Raw genomic sequence first — 13,800 nt, forward strand, 5'->3', positions numbered from 1 at the left:
TAGTTGTGCGTTTGATTTTTTTAATTAAATGTAGTACTTCTACCTTGTCTTTATTTCATCTTGCTGATTTCATACAATTTCTCCAATTTGTCAAAGTTATTCAGAATTCTTATCTTGTCTTCCAGAGTGCTAGCAATCCCTCCCAGCTTTCATCTGCAGATTTTATAAGCGTACTCTCCGCTCCACTATCTAAGACGCTAATGAAAATGTAGAATGGTACCAGACCCAGGACAGATACCTGTAGGACCTCACTAGATCCATCCTCACAATCTGATAGCAAACCATTGATAACTACTCTTCAAGTACAGTCTTTCAACCAGTTATGCACCAATATTAGGAATACCCTAGAGACTTGGAAAATGGAGTTGTCTGTCAATGTCAAATGTGACTACCCTCATCTGCCTCAGCCATGGCTCAATGTAGTTTCTTTGCATGCCTCTGTGCTCATACCAGACACAGCTGATTCAGAAAGAACACAACTGGATTCAGAACTCTGAGTTCATCTCTGCACCAAGTAAAAGCCCACTTGTGAAAGTTTTCACTTATCTTGAGCTTGTGACTTCTTGTGTCCACAGATAGCTGTCATATAAATATTAAGTACAATGTCTGAGCCAAGTACAGTATAAGGTGGTTTTTCCACAGCATGGATGAGCCAAAATGATGCAGCTGCAGTAGGTTCTCAGCTGTCTGTTCCAGTGCAGTGCCTTGTGTTTGGGGAAATTTCCCCAAGGAGTCTGTACCCAGCACAGTTGATGGATATTATTATGGCATGAGTTTTCAGACTCTTTGAATTCACTGCTACTGCCCAAGGTGTGGTTATGGTGGTTTAGCTGTACTAAAACAGTTATGTCTAACACGGTTGCTCTTTGGATTTATTAAACTGTTGCAATGACAAATGATGAAATAAAAAATGTAACAAAGTCACAGTTACTGTAAGTATTTACTAACCTAGTGGTAGGGTATATTGGTCTTTCTTGCCAGCTGCATCATTGTTGGCTCATACCTTGCAAATCCTACAGAGCCTAACAGGTTGATAACACTGCATATAGTTTTGAACTTGCCAGCAAGCAAATGTTGTTTGACTGTAGTAAGAGACTTGGGAAGCAATTCCAGTTGAACCTGCATATTGTCTAGGTGCTGAAGGATGTAGAGAAACTCACTGTGACAAAGCAAACTTTGTCTCTGGCTAATAACTCCTGGAGGAGTATGCCAGAGGGGATTCAAGACAATTGTTGTTTTCTAATAAATCATTACAGTAACTGAAAAGTGATTTGTTGTTTGTAGTGGAATTCTTAATTGCATCTCTGAAGAGGTACACAAGAAACAATTTGGCTTATTTCCATGAGTCCTAGATAACATTTAGGTTGAATGAAAGCTTGATCCAGTAACTGAAGTATATGTAGCTCATCATAGTACAATGTCAGGAAAAAACATTGGTGGTGGTGAACTTAATCTCATTTGAACAGAATAAATAGTATCTTCTGCAAAGCCAAAACTACTCACAGTTGGTTAGTGAAGAGCGATCAGAAGGGAGTATTGAACAGGCTCCATGAACTTTGTAAGTTTCTCCAGAGGATTTTTTTAAATTCTGTTCACTAGACAGGAAAGGCAATGCTTTAACCTTGTAAAATTCACTGAAGAAAAGGCAATGAGCTGTCTATAGAACATCCTGTCTTCACATTTTGAAATCTGCAGCTAAAATACTATTCTTACAATGCAGTAAAGGATGACATTTTAAACATCAGTAAATGTTAGGCCCTGGCTCTTCATGTCAAACTATAGTAACATTTATATTAACATACCATTGAGAGACGAGATGATTTTGTTAATTGTGAGATTCATCTCACAAGTGATCACTTATAGTTCAGTTTAATCAAATCTGAGAAGTACAGTTGGAGACTATGGAAAATCACAGAACATGGCGTATCCCCTTCTCTCTCTTCTGAATGCTGAGCTTTCAGTCAATGTTTTCAGCACTTGTGGAAGTGACTTTCCCTGCCTATTGTAAATCAATGTATTGCTTGGCTATGAAGCTAACCTAGCAGAATAATCTCTCTAGACAAACAAGGGTGGCGGCAGCAGCAGCAGCAACAGCAAATATGTATAATATATGCTCCAGCCAAGTTAGTTTTGTTTGTACCCATTGAAATCTTGTAGGATTAAAATGCAGGACGTAAACGCAGGACGTGTATGCCATTCCTACAGAATGCTGACTCAAAAACAAAAAGATCCCTCACCAAGCCAGTTCGGTTGCACTTTGAGTGCTCACTGGATTGTCCCTTGTGCAGCTTCTGAAATGAGCTGAAGCACTTTTTAGGCTTTGCCTCTGTGCTCTTTAACTGCAGTGTCTTCCTAGAGAGAATTTGGAATTAAATAAGGGGACAAACTCTATAGCTCTGGGCTTGATGCAGAAATTACTGAGTGAGGTTCTATGGCTTTTGTGCAGGAGATTTGACTAGATGATCATGATAATCCCTTCTGGCATTTATTATCTATGAATCTATAAGGCACAGAAGAAGAAGGATGTCAAAGCAATTGGTTAAATTTGCTGGAGTTTTTGAATCTGCATTGAGGGATGTGGGGCTCTGCCTTGGGTCCTAGTTGAGGAAAAATCTAGATAAAGGTGCAGCCGGAAGCATTTTAATGCCATTGTATTTTCCTTTCCTTTTTACACATATCTTCTATTGGCTGTGACACCTGACCCTTTATTGTGGCAGCCATTCTTGTTTTACTGGAAAGTATTGCCTCTGGTAGGATGACTGTCCGGTCTCCAAATCTGGCTTTTCTTTACACTTCTGTTCAGTCTGTACCCCTATTTCAAAGCACAGAAATGGTCAGAGTGAAACCAGCTTGTACTCAGTTTGCTACCTTACTTCTGGCAAAGAAGGTTAAAACCCTATAGTACACATCTCACAATTAATACTATACCATTGTTGGAGGGGGTTGCTTCCTGTTCCCAGATGGCGACCAATTTCTAGCCTAGGTCATCCAGCTGATGTTCAAACTCCTCTGTTCTCCCTCTGTGTACTTCATGTGCTGCATGAAGTGACTTAAAATGAGATGGTGACTCTTGCATTCTGAGCAAGTACTACATCTAAGATATGCTGTACTTTAACAAGGGTTGTGGTTGATTAGCCATCACTGGAAACGTTATTCGATCTAGATTGCCTTTCTATAAGAGATGCTGTAGTTCAAACAAGAATTAATTCAGGGAAGCCTGTGGGCTGTGTTATGCAGGAGGTCAGAGCAGATAATCTCAGTGGTCATCCTGTCTTCATAATCTATAGAGCAGGACTACTGATATTTGGATGCCTTTGCTTGGTGGGGAGACTAGGACGTCAATCAGATCACTGTTGATATCAGTTCTTTAATTTCTGACGTTTTTCTTGCTGCCACTATTAGTGGCAATGCTGTAATTAGAAAAGTTACCTGAATGCTACATGTCATGCAGTCATTCTGTACTGTTCCCTTTCTCTTCTTCCCTTTTCATGCTTGCAAGTAATGATTAATGCATAGGAAGAATGGTGGAGGTGGGGTTAATATTTAAGCAGTTTGGTGTGACACCTCTGCAGTTGCAAGGGCACTGTTCTGCTACAGAAAAGTACAATAAAATCTTCTCCTTCCCACACACCTGGAGTAGAGGATTTCAACTAGCAACTGACCATTGAATAGTCCTGATCCTCTCCTTTTACTTGAGTGTTTCACTTCTGAGGGGTACCCTCATCTTTAAAGGGAAACTAACTTGACATATGTTTCCTTTTTTAAAGGTTCCAGTTAATGCAGCTTGCTCTTGAGACCACCTGCTAGCCTTTGGTTTTTGTTGTTGGTTTTTTTTTTAAATAACTGCATCTCTCCATTAAATATCTTTCTGTCCTTGATCCATAAAGACTTGTAGGATCAGGGAACCAGACTATGTGCCATTTACTGCACAAAGTTAACTGAAAATGGGGTGGTTTTTTCCCTTATATTTCAATTATAGTCATCTTAGGTGGCATGTGAGCTGGGAAATACTTTTCACAGTGGTTTGTTTAAAACCTGGACACTATTCTAGGAGTCGGGTTCTTGGCGTACTTCCAGATTGTGGCACGTTTTGATCCTTTTCCTTGCATCACCAACATCATAGCTTTTATCTGATAGCAGTGACATCTGAAATGGTGTCACTGTCTCACCTTAGTCTGACTAAACTAGAAAAATGGAAATGTTTCCCATTCCTCAGGTTCTCATCCTTGTAAACAGGATGAGGGGGCATTATGAAGAGTTCCTTCATTAAGCAGCTTCTGCCTCAGATGATGTGTGAATTGGAGGCAAGCGTGTGCAGAGGTGAAATAATGTATGGCATTCTGAGTAACTTGGATACCTTGCCAAAAAAGCTTCCTGTTTTGCCTGTCACGAGGAGATTCATGACCTGTGGAACTTAAGTTTCTGTGTCTGTTTACAGCACCAGATTTGAACACAAGATAAATCAGTGATACTGACAAGATGGTGCCTGTTTCTCCTGTGCTACTGGATACCTTTCTTTCTGCTAAAACTAACATTACAGACTGGTTCTAGATTGCCTGATGTGGTTTATTCTAGTTTTCATCAACAAGAATCCAGTATGGCTCTTCTTATTTTGACCTGGCAAGAATATATAGGAGCAGCATTTGGGACTGATGTAATGACTTGCATTTTAGAACTGTGGGAGAGTATAACAAACCCTTTTTGCATGCCTGGACAGCCAGGTGTGGTGATATGATGGGGAATTGCCAGTAGGTTCAACTGACTCTGCTGTGTAATTTATGATGTCTCTTCCTTGTAAGTGCAGAAAATGTTGGTTTGGCCTCTAGTGCTGTCTGGTTATACTGTTGGATTTTAATCCAATAAAGATCAACCATATAATAGACTAAAGTAATCTGTCAAAATCAGGGCTCTGTCTTGGGAAAACAGCACATACAGGGCACCTGCATTAGGAGCTGCACTGGTCAAGCTACATCAGCTAGATAAGGGGCAGTCAGTTTTTTTTTTTTTTTGTCAAGGTCCACATTTCTTGGTCAAGGTATATTCAGGGTCCAGACTCTGGAGAAAATAGTTTTGAAAGAATCAATGGTAATAAGTAAATAAAGATTTTTGGGGTCTGTTCAAAAGCATCTGGCAGTCCAGATTTGGCCTGGGGCCTGCCTATTTGGTATCCCAGCTTAGACTACATTTCAGACTTAGTGATTTCAAGAATAAGATTTAACAAGGTCACTACGTGCTTGAGGTGAGTACTAGCACTACTTTGGCTAAGACCGGCTATATTGTGCACGTGTGCTGTGCCGTTATCCTTGTTTACATTTTGGTGTTTTTCCAGTCTGTTCCATTCTGTAGTGCTCCAGAGCAGATTGGTTACCTGTCTTGTGGACTGAAAATGCAGTGTTGAGTTCTTGTAAGCCTGTGTACACTAGGGACAAGGATGAGACCATCACATTTTTGATCTCATGCCAAAAGTTTTATAAAGCGATGTCATACAGTGACTTAGCAGTAAGAGGTTCTGCCTAAACAATAACAAAGATCTCAAACTGCACTGACGACTGTGTTGACTTTTCTATTTGCATGTGACACAACTTAGTTCTAGAATGAAAAAAAATTCTTTTGTTCATTTCCTTACCTTGCCTTCAGTGCAGTGGAGAATTTCATACACGCAGCTTGGGTGGTAGAAAAAGCTTGGCTGCAGGGTTGGGGTAACAGCTTTATGATTGAGCGTTTCATTGGCATACTCGCACTGGGTGAAGTGATGGGTTGTTGTCTTAGTAGCTTAGATAGGGTTCCTGTGTGGCTACATTCTCGGAATATCGCTAATTTAATTTTAGAGAGCCTATATTTCTAGATTAGAAGTCCCTCTTTCTGCCAATAATCATGCTACAGTACTTAATCTACTGTTGCAGAACACTTGCTGGCTCAAATAAATAAATTCTTGAAAACATTACAGTCCACTTCTGAAGGCTCTCAGAGCTGTGACAGTTGAGTCATTTGATTGGTCCTCTTCCAAACTGGCTGCATTTAATTCACTTCACAAAAAGGAGACCTTTTATTATTAAATTATTTACATTCTGCGGGTCTTAGCTTGTTTGAACTCCAAGACACACTCTCACTACAGGATTAAAAGCTTCTTTCAGGCATTAGCTATTAGTATTCTGGTAGTGCCTAAGACATTGTACATGTACAGGAAGATGACTTTCCTAAATATCTCTAAGCTAATAGTTTCTCTGAAGCTTTTTGCTAAAGTGTGGTACTTGAGGCTTGAACTGTGCAAATGCTTAACTTGTTAGTTCTGTTGCTGAATATATACAAGTATTTAAAGGGAGTTGAGACCTAAGCTGAAATTAGTACGGGAGAGTTTCATACCAGATTAGCATTTTAATCAATATGAATATGTATATTAACAATGAGAGCTACATCAAAAATATTTTGACATTTTGAGGATTCCATCAAATATCTGACTTCCCACCATAATGGTTAGGGCAAAAGCAAAACTTACACTTTTTCCCTTTGAGGATGCAGAAACAATTTAATGAAGCACTTACAAATAAGTTGCTATCACTTTGTAGTGTGTTAACCATGTGGTGCAAGGAAAAGGGGTCTTCTGACACTATGATTACTGGAACCAGTAGTTATCAGTAGAAGATTTGGCTGTAAGATGACAATTCCATTTATGAAGTATTTCAGAACTTTGTCTTCATTTCATTGGAATAAAACCCCAAAATTTCAAAATTCTCCAAAGAAAAACTTTTAAAAGCTGCATTTTGGATAAATCAAAGTTTTTTTTTTTATTTTGATTTATCAAAATACTCTGTGCGGTGGTGGTGTAGCCCAAGATATTAGAGAGACAAGGTGGGTGAAGTAATCTCTTTTATTGGACCAACTTCTGTTGGTGAGAGAGACAAGCTTTTGAGTTTACACAGGTATCATCCCCTGAGTATTCAGATGCATTTTGCAGTGTTATCCATGAGTATTGCATATCAAGGAGTGCCAGCCGAATCTTAGCCTTTTCATTTCTCCTCAAAGATGTTGAATTGGATGGGTAACTTTGTCCTGGGAAGCAGAGACTCTGAAAAAGATTTGGGGGTGGTGGCAAATAATCACCTGAATGTGAACTCAGTGCAATGCTGTGGCAAATAGGGCCAATGAAATCTTTAGATGCATAAACAAAGAAATCTTGAGTAGGAGTAGCACTGTTGTTTTACTTTTGTATTTGGTACTGGTGTGGCCGCTGCTGGAATATTGCATCCAGTTCTGGTGTCATCAGTGCTAGAAGAATTGTTCATCAGAGAGGGTGCAGAGAAGAGCCATGAGAATGATTAAAGGATCAGAAAACATGCGTTTATAGTGATTTTGAGTTTCTTGGGTTAGCCTTTGGCAAATTGTTCCAATTGTTATGGTGGATTCTCCATTGCTGGCAATTTTTAAATCAAGATTGGATGTTTTTCTAAAAGAGATGCTCTAGGAATTATTTTGGGGAAGTTTTATGGCCTGTCAGGTTCCATCTGGCCTTAGAATCTATGTTCTCCTCATTATATTAGGAACACATACTAATGCTAATGATTCCATGGTTAGCCTTAGAAATACAAGGTGTGATTGTTGTTCAGTGACTGTCAGTACGTTTTCAAATTTAATTTCTAGATCTTAATGCATTTTTTAATGCAGTAAAGTTACTAACTTATTATGCTGCTACCAAAAATAAAGTGTGTAACTCTGAAGTAGGAATGTTGATTAGCTGTTCCTGAGAGGTTAATAGGTGGGTATCTTCCCTCTTCTCCCCCCTGCCCCAACCACAACTCTCTCATGGAAAAACTTCATGTATAAGCAGTGCTGCGATTTGTACGTATTAATGAATGCATGAAGAGTAAAAACATACCATTTCAGTAAAGGTTTTCTGAAAGGAAAACTAAAGTGAATGTTTCAGATAGCGAATATTTGCTGGAGAATATATTGACTTTTCAAGTCATTAGGGAAACATTTATCTCTATGACAATTCTCTGGGAGTTAAATTTTTCTAATACTTGTCATGAAGCTCCATAGAATTGTGTTACATAATGTACTGAAGTTATCCATATGAATGAATGCAGAAAGATTAATGTTATAGGAACACTGTTTGAGAGCTAAATGGTGGTAATTAGATCTTATTTCAGCATCCTACAGCGAAAGGAATAGACCTGAAAGTGCAACAACAAACTTGATTTTTAACTATGTACAATCATGTAAAGAAGATGTTAGACACACATGAAGCTTTTCAGTTATGAGGAGAACAAGAAAGACTTGTTTCCTGCTGTTAAATTGGGTGCACAGTCTGGAAGTGGAAATGTGCTGGATTCAACCTGTAGAAGCCTGCAGAGAGTGTGGCAAAACTTCAGCATAGAAACTTCAGCATGGAAAGTACACGGCTATAGCAACTCCGTCTTTTCTCTCGAGGGAAAATATGCCTAGCAAAGCAGAAAGTATCTCAAAGGGATAGTCATTACAAAAGCAAGACTGGGTGAAGTTTAAACAGGATAACAACATACAGAAAAAGCTGTGTTATCAAGCACTTTACCAGTTGGAAAGCTCTAGAAACCAGCATTTCGGGGTTCCGGATCCAGGCAGCGCTCACCTCGGGTCGCTCCCTGCAAGTGGCAACATGTCCCTGCTGCTCCTAGGAGGAAGAATGGCTATGGGGGCTCAGTGCACTGCCACAGGGGCTCCATGCACTGCCCCTGGCCCGAGCATTGGCTCCACAGCTCCCATTGGCCAGGCACCAGGGCCAGTGGGAGCTGTGGGGGTGACGCCTGGGGGTGAAAGCAGTGTGCAGAAGCACCTGGCCATCCCTCTACCTAGGAGCAGCAGGGACATGTCGCTGCTTGCAGAGCACTGCCTGGATCTGGCATCCTGCACTTCCTCTCATGTCCCAATGCCCAGCCCCAAGCCCCCTCCCATGCCCAAACTCCCTCCTTCAATTGGTAAGTGTAAATCAATTTATTCCAAAACCTCCTGTATTGACACCTCAACCTGGGACAGTCCCTCAGATTTGTCACCTAAAAAATAGTGGTTCATGTGAGGCCATCACATTTTCTTCAGGAAAACCAATGCAAAGAATTCATTTAGCTTCTCTATAATGACCTTGTCTTCCTTGAGTGTTCCCTAAGCACCTCGATTGTCCAGAGGCCACACTGATTGTTTTGCAGGCTTCCTGCTTTTGATGTACTTAAAAAAATAATTTGCTGTTAGTTTGAGTTTTTTGCTAGCTGCTTTTCAGATTCTTTTTTGGCCTGCCTAATTATACTTTACTTGCCAGAGTTTATGCTCTTTTCTATTTTCCTTAGTCAAATTTTACTTCCAATTTTTAAAGGATGCCTTTTTGCTGCTTTTACTCTGTTTAGCCATGGTGGCATTTTTTGGTCCTCTTACAGTTCATTTTAATTTGGGATATACATTTAATTTGAGCCTCTTAGGATGTTTTTTAAAAGTTTCCATGCAGCTGGCAGGCATTTCACTCTTGTGAGTGTTCCTTTTAATTTCCATTTAATTAGCTTCCTCATTTTTGTGTAGGTCCCCTTTCTGAAGTTTAATGCTACTATGGTCATCTTCTTTGATATTCGCATACCCTCCCAGCCCCAAGGATGTTAAATTTAATTATATTACGGTTACTATAACTGAGCGGTTCAGCTGTTTTCACTTCTTGGACCAGATCACATGCTCCACTTAAGACTAAATCAAGAATTGCCTCTCCCCTTGTAGGTTTCAGGACTAGCTGTTCCAAGAAGCAGTTATTAATGGTGTCTTTTATTGATGGGAACTTTTATTTCTGCATTCTGTCCTGAGATTACATGTACCCAGTCAATATGGGGATAGTTGAAATCCCCCATTACTATGGAGTTTTCTATTTTTATAGCCTCTCTAATTTCCCTGAGCATTTCACAATCACCATCCTGGTCAGGTGGTCAGTAGTGTATTCCTACTGCTCTATTCTTATTATTCAAGCATAGCATTTGTCCATAGAGATTCTATGGTAGAGTTTGATTTAACATTTTTACTATATTAGACTCTGTTTTGTTTCATATATAGTGCTACTCCCCCACCAGCACAACCTATTCTGTCATTCCTATATATTGTGTACCCTGTTATGTGTCCCATTGATTGTCATCATTCCATCAAGTTTCTGTCATGGCTGTTATGTCAGTATCCTCATTTAATATCAGGCACTCAGATTCGCCCATCTTGGTATTTCGACTTCTAACATTTGTATACAGCACTTATAAAATGTCACTTTTTGGTTGTGTGCCTTCATGTAATGTAATTAAATGAAAAAGAGTCCCCGTTCAACTGTTTCTCTTCGGTTCCTACCTGTACTTTATCAATTTTTATCCTCTCCTTTTGTCTAGGATATAGAGAATCCTGGTTAATAGATCCTCCCCTATGGGATATCTCTATCAAACCATGTGAGACTAAGGCAAATAAGGATCAAAACTAACTCCGAACAGCTTTCTGACTTGATTTGTTTTTGGCATAGCCTGTTATTACTCGTTCTCTCTGTAGCTGAACTTATGAAAGCAGCGATCTTTATCTTTTTTTGTGAGGGACTTGACCTGTACTTAATCACTGTATCTACTTGTAACACTTAATTAAAACTCGCGGTATGTTAGACACTGAGTCAGTTTGGGGTGACTTAATATGTAACCAACCATGGTGCATAGTTCTCATCATAGAACATTTTTTGAATAAAATATCAGTTTAGCCACATGGGAGATGCTAGATCAGTGGTCGGCAGCCTATGGCACACATGCCAAAGACAGTATGCGAGCCAATTTTTAATGACACGCTGCTGCCTGCTGGGTCCTAGCCGCCGGCCCCACTCAGCTGGCTGCCGAACCCAGGCCAGGACCCCAGCAGGCAGCAGCGTGCCATTAAAAATCCTGCCCGCCCCAGCCCACTCTTCTCTGTCCCCCGGGGGGCAGGGTGAAGAAGCTTGTTCCTTCCGGCTGCTGCTGCAGGGCAGGCAAGCTCCTCCTTCCCTGCCTCTTCCCCCAGTATGCTGGGTTCCTGCCCCTCCTCCTCTCCCTCCCTGCCACTGATCAGCTGATGGCCCTTGCAAGGGAGGGGGAGAAGTGGAGCTGCAGTGTACGCGCTGCTCAGGGGAGGAGGCGGAGAAGAGGTGGGGACGGGGCCTTGGGGAAGGGGGGTGGAATCATGGCATATCCCCTCCAGCCCCCTGCCATGAGCCGTTCTGGGCAGGGGGTTGGGAGCAACCCCAGGACCCTAGCCCACACACCCAGCTCCCTGCCCTAACCCCTGCACCCCCCTCACACACACCCAGCCCCCTGCCCTGACCCCTGCACGACCCCAACCCTGACTCCTGCACCCCTCACACATACCCAGCCCCCATGCCCTGACTCTTGCACCCTCCACATTCCCACCCCGCCCTGAGCACCAAATGGGAGCTCCTGAACCCCTCACACCAAATGGGAGCTGCCCAGGTAAGCACTCCACACCCAAACCTCCTGCCCCAACCCTGAGCCCCCTCCCTCGTTCTAGCTCCTGGCCAGACCCTACACCCCAACCCCCAGCCTGCTCCTTCACCCCCAACCCTGTGCTCAGTGCACTCCCACCCTCAGCTGAGTGCAGAGAGAGAAGAAGAGAATGGGCTAGAACCAGGGAGAAGGTAGGTACCCACTCTGTGTGGCAGGGCTGGGATCCCAGACCAGCAGCAGGCTGAACAGGGCTGGCAGCTGGGACCCTGGCTGGCAGGAGCTGGCGGACGGAACCCCAGACTGGCAGCGGGCTGAGTGGGCCGGCGGCGTAAGATCAGCTTTTTAATTTAATTTTAAATGAAGCTTCTTAAACATTTTGAAAACCTTGTTTGCTTTACATACGACAATAGTTTAGTTATAGGCTAAATATATAGACTTCTAGAGAGACTTTCTAAAAAACATTAAAATATATTACTGGGAGGCGAAACCTTAAATTAAAGTGCATAAATGAAGACTTGGCACACCACTTCTGAAAGGTTGCCGACCCCTGTGCTAGATAGACTTAATGCTGAATATATTTAGTAGTTTGGAACAAAAGCAGTATATCAGTTGTAGTGCAGAGAGTGGCTTGACTACCAAGAAAGCTCCTTTTATTAAATTTCTATCATAAGAAAATGAGAATCATCAAAGTTTGGGTGAGGTTCATTAAATGGTAGGCTCCTACAACTGTAATAAAAGTGTGTGATCAGAAGACTAACTAAATATGGCACCTTAACCACTCCTGCTCCATGAGGACATTCTGAGTCATATCTACTTACTTTACTGACACAAATGTTTAATAGCACTGCAGAACCAACATAGCTCTGCCATGAGTCTCTTTTCTAGCTGATGTTTAAAGTAGTTTTTACCTGGATTTATTCATGGTGTGGAGGGGAGGACTGATTGAGCTGGGTAAAGTTAAGGTGATTTGCTGCTTGTCCCACATTTGCTTCACTCCTCCTTTTAGGAGTTCATTTACATTATAAAAAAGCTGTGGACACTTAGACAACCATTCAGGTACTTCTGGCTGTTCTTGGCATTCCTGGTCACTTGCAGTGAAGGAGATTCTGTTCTGGCTCATACCTACTAACCAGACTTGTAAAAAAGGAACTTCAGCCATTACATCAGAAACGCATGTTAATTGACTTGTTGTGATGGGTAAACTAGGAAGCACAGCCTGACATTAAAATTCCAGGTTGATTCTGCAACACTGATCCTTCTACATGTCTTGTTACTTGTAAATTGCAAACACTTGATATGGTAGTCACTGGCTACATCTACACTGTGACCTAGGCATGTGATTCCTCTGCTGGTGTGCACATACCGGTGCTAGCTCTCATCAAGCTACTGAGAGTTTGAATAGCAGTGTAGCCGTGGTAGCATGGGTAGCAGCAACAGAGGCATGCCAAGCACATACCCACTGGTTTCCTGGGGGTCTGTACTCTACATGCCTCCACTGCCGCTACCCGTGCTGCCGATACCTGTGCTGTTTATATTCTCGCTAGCTCGATAAGAGCTAGCACCGGTCTGTATATACCAGTGGGGGAGTCACACCATAGTTCATAGTGTAGACGTAGCCATTGAGGCAAACTTGGAAACCAATAGCAACAGTTATCTTTCAGAGGAGACCTGGGTGGAGTCACATACTTCATGCTAAATTTCCTGTTTAAAATATAGAATCCAAGACTTTCTTTTGTTTAACAGATTTTGTGTCTGAATAAATCATGTTCAGTAGGATTGCCAAATTTAGGAAAGCGGTGTAAGAAAAGCAGCATCAGAACAAGGAAATCAACAAGCTCTTAGAATGGTACTTTATGAAATACCGTGTTCATGATAGAGCTTTTAAACCACTATATACGTACATTCATACATACAAATACAAACTTTAGTCCTTCAGAAATAGGTAGCTATCATAGTGACTCCCTGGGATGTAAACCAAGATTTCGTACTGATGTGGTTCCAAGGAACATATCAAAATGTACCCTTCCGTAGTACACAGCGTTGCTCCAGGTGTATAACAGTAATTTAAACATTCCATGTCCGAAAGGTGCCTTATGTAATGATTATTTGAAATGACTTGTTTACCTAGTTTGTGGGTAACAAGTGGATATCTTGAAACGCTAACCTATTTAGTGTTCCTTCCCCACTCTGAACTTTAGGGTACAGATATGGGGACCCACATGAAAGACCCCCTAAGCTTATTTTTACCAGCTTAGGTTAAAAACTTTCCCAAGGCACAAATTTTTCCTTGTCCTTGAATGGTGTTGCTGCCACCACCAAGTGAGTTAGACAAAGATTCAGG

At 41.5% G+C, this 13,800-nt stretch overlaps 1 protein-coding gene across 2 annotated transcripts in view; it reads left to right on the forward strand.

The window, feature by feature from the left end:
• Positions 1-13,800, forward strand: part of RNF128 (ring finger protein 128) — a 64,579-nt gene that overhangs the window by 27,718 nt on the left and 23,061 nt on the right. The gene's annotated exons all lie outside the window — the stretch shown is intronic.

This window comes from Natator depressus, chromosome 9, assembly GCF_965152275.1.
Source record: "Natator depressus isolate rNatDep1 chromosome 9, rNatDep2.hap1, whole genome shotgun sequence".
Taxonomy (NCBI): Eukaryota; Metazoa; Chordata; order Testudines; family Cheloniidae; genus Natator; species Natator depressus.